The sequence below is a fragment of the Vombatus ursinus genome, unplaced genomic scaffold, assembly GCF_900497805.2.
Source record: "Vombatus ursinus unplaced genomic scaffold, bare-nosed wombat genome assembly UNPS02014830.1, whole genome shotgun sequence".
NCBI classification, from domain to species: Eukaryota; Metazoa; Chordata; class Mammalia; order Diprotodontia; family Vombatidae; genus Vombatus; species Vombatus ursinus.
In genome coordinates this window covers 35,290,945-35,294,691 of record NW_020954608.1, presented here as the reverse complement: position 1 = coordinate 35,294,691, position 3,747 = coordinate 35,290,945, and the positions used below count along the sequence as shown (strand labels likewise).

The window sequence follows — 3,747 nt, the reverse complement described above, 5'->3', positions numbered from 1 at the left end:
GGGATTAAAATACTTCTAATATCTGCCTCACAGGGTTTCTGGGAAGATCCTAGAAGATAATATAGGAAAAGCACAAGCAAAGTGCTATTGATAACTTTTGTTTTATAGTTCACATTTATTTCGGAGTATATCCTCCCTCAGGGAGGATAGGTATAGTGGACAGAGCATCCAGCCTGGAGTCAGGAAGACCTGAATTCAGATCTGACCTCAGACACTCACTAGCTATGTAAGTCACTTAACCCTGTTTGCCTCAGTTTCCTCATCTGTAAAATGAGCTGGAGAAGGAAACGGCAAACCACTCCAATATCTTTGCCAAGAAAATCCCAAATGGGGTCATGATGGGATATGACTGAAATGACTGAACAACAAATACCCTCCTTCCCCTCCTCTGCAAACCACCTCCATTTTGTTTTAGTGATTCCCAGATAGGTTGGGCTGGGTAAAGATAGACGTTTTGAGTTCCAAAAGGTGACACTGAGTATATAGGTGTGGGTGCTAGGGCTTGGTTTGGAATGTATATACTGGGCTCATTAATTGGGATAGTGATAGGAATAGATGACAGAGCTTATTATTAGGGGTTTTGGTCGCAATGCATAGGCCAAGTTACACCTACAATATTTTTTAGGGCCTCTGTTGGCTAAACTAGCTATGGTCAGTGGACAAGGGTTCTATATTCAATAAAGAAAATCTGTTTTCTCTTTCTCTTGTTGTTCCTATGTAAGGGAAGGAGAAGAGTCTTTGCCATTAGTCTGATTGGAAAAAAAAAAAGAGGAGAAAACAACTAAATGGTCCTGATAACATTGAACCAATATTTCAGAGAGGTCTTGATGAGGAGTGGCACAGGAACCAGATCTCAGATAAAAAAGAGACATTTGTTTTAGTTACCTTGTAAGACAGGAAATTGGTTTTTGGTCCTGGGATTCCTCTTCTGAAGATGTAGGTGTCATCATTTCCTGTTTTTTTTTTTTCAAGCATTTTGCATTTACAAAATACATGTATTGATGAGGTTTTTTTTCTCTCTTAAGTCCTAGTACAAAATGCAAAGTCCCACCTTTATTTTCTGGACCTTAGTAAGGCATGTCAGCTCCTTCTCTCTGCATCCTTTGTCAATATGACCATGCAAAATGATTTTCATTGGGATAAGTGCAGCTCTTTGTCAGGCTCTTTAACCTAGAACACGATTTTAGCTGGTAGTTTAAATAAACACACAGGGTTTGGCAGCAGTGGTTTTAGCTAATTCCACAAAGACAGATAAATGATAGACATCAAACCACCATCTTCACAATTATTACTTTTTTTAATATCCCCTTTATTTTCCATTCCGAATAAGTACTGTTGGTTATTCTGCTACTTGTATTTATGGGACTCCTTTGGTCAGAGGATGCCTTTAAAAATATTTGTAATGCATTCTTTTATATGTAAATATGGAAAAAGAAATTGATGAGGTATGTTAGCACATTATAGTGAGAGTCAGGAACCGTGGGTTTGAGAGTCATCAAACTTTGGAATTTATATGGAATTACGAAAAAGATCTTAGAGAAAATGTAGTCTAACTCTCATGAGACCCTGAAATCTAAATCAATTGGTCAAGGTCCACAGTTAGTTGCAGAGGCCCACCTAAATCCCAGTTCTGTTTCTGAGTTGGGTGCCCTTTCCAGTATACCATACTGCCTTCCTGGTCTTGGCTCTGCTATTAAATGCAATTTTGGATGAGTCATTAACTCTTTGAATCTCAGTTTCCTCATAAGGAGGTTGGATTAAAGGATTTCTGAAGATCCTCCTAACTGTAAAATTCTATAATACTATTATTTTTAAAGGTTCTTTCCAGGCAAAGAAAGCTATAATTGACTGTCTAATAACATTTTATTACTTCATTGTTCTGAAACTATCTGAATTATCTATGAAATATCTGAAAACACATCAGATAATTCTTTTTGGGGAGAAGATACAATTATGTGGCACAGTGTATTGACTGCTAAGCCTGAAGTCAGGAAGATCTGAGTTCAAATTTGGCCTATATGACTCTGGGGAGTCAGTTACCCTCTGTTTGCTTCAATATTTAAAATGGGGATAATAAATGTGGGGGCAAGAGGGTGACCATGGTTGAGGGATGGCTAGTTTCTCTCTGTCAGGGCTTTAAGGCCACCCTGAAGGTCCCAGGAATGGTGAGGGCCTCGCTGACCCCGCTTTGCCAGCCCAGGGTTTACTCTCAGTTTGTTAAACAAGAATACAGCCAACATCACACTCTTCTACCAATGTAAATTAATTCATACCACTTTGTCAAGGAGAGGACTAGAAGAATTTTTTGACAACCCAAAAAAAATTGAGGAGAAGAAACAGTCAAAACAGGTGCTGCATGGACCTGTGAACCATTGAAGTACAATAGTAACGAAGATTTACATAAACTTTGGTATGTCCTATTGAAAGAAAGAAATATGCTTCTCACCTTAGAGCAGGAGGTCAAAAGACAGAGATTGCCAATGCCGAGTCCAGAGAGATTAGACAAGGTGTCAGAGTCCATGGATGCTTTGGATAAAGTTATTCAGTAAAGAGATGATGCTTTGAGACTTCTTTAGACAGGTCAAGAAAGGCTAAGACCAGGTGCTTGGAGAAAAGATGTTTTTGGATGAATCATCTGGTACAAGTACAGGCAGTGGCCAATTCCTTGGTACCTAAACAAAAGATACAACAGGAAAAAGTTCTATTCGATGCCTTACGTGGAACAGTTTGTCAGACTGAGGCTTGAGAAGTACTTACATGGCGAAGCCAAGAAGAAAAATTTGCAGAGAAAGAAAGAGAAAATGCTTCAAAGTAAATTTCCACGTGTCTTCGGAAGCCCAAAATTGAAATCTAACAAAGGATACAGTGGACTCTTTTTCTTTTCCTAGTACTATTTCACCTCAGTAAAATTGAACTTTTCACTTAAGTTGTAATTTAAGGCTGTCTGGTAAATATGGCAAACTCATAGTAAGTGGTTTATTAAAAAAATTATTTCAATCTTTAAAAAAATGGGGATAATAATAGCACCTCCCAGTGTTGTGAAGATCAAATGAGATAACAGCAATGATCAATAAAAATAATCAAATGAGATAATAATAAAGTGTTTAGCATAGTGCCTGGCACATAGTAAGCACTATATAAATAATATCTATTATATGGATACAATACAATCTCATAAATTTGGACTCTACCAATTAATGAATATAAAGGTAATAATAAGAAAAGATCACAGATACAAAGTGTTCCAAAAATTTTAGGCATTTTTAAGTTATTAAAGCTTAATAGCTGCATTTTCCACTTTACAATTTATAAACCATTTTCCTCACAGCTCTGTGATGTAGGAAGTACAAATATTGCCATTTTAAAGATGAGAGAACCAAGTTCCAAGAAATAACTTTTCCAGAGTATCTGGCTGATAATTGTCAACACAAGGAGTTGAACCCTGAACTTTTGGCCCAAGGGCCAATACTCTGTTAAAAAATTTGCCACATTCTAGGTTTTAAAAGGATTTGCTAATAATATTAAATAAGATTGGAAGGGAAATGATTCATCTATTTGATAATCCACAGGTTTCATGAACTCTAGAAAGTGTCATTTACATACAATTTATATGCTAATTGCAAATCTATTCTTTCAAGGAGGTACTGTAGCATTTCAATTTGGCAAAATTTGGTTAACAGCATAAGGAGTATTATACATACATAATAGTAATAAAACTGCATTTCTTTACAATGCTTTATAAATCCA

At 36.6% G+C, this 3,747-nt stretch overlaps 1 pseudogene; it reads left to right on the top strand.

The window, feature by feature from the left end:
* The first annotated feature begins 2,099 nt into the window (after positions 1 to 2,099).
* On the top strand, positions 2,100 to 2,888 carry LOC114025470 (annotated as a pseudogene).
* Positions 2,889 to 3,747: the final 859 nt, after the last annotated feature.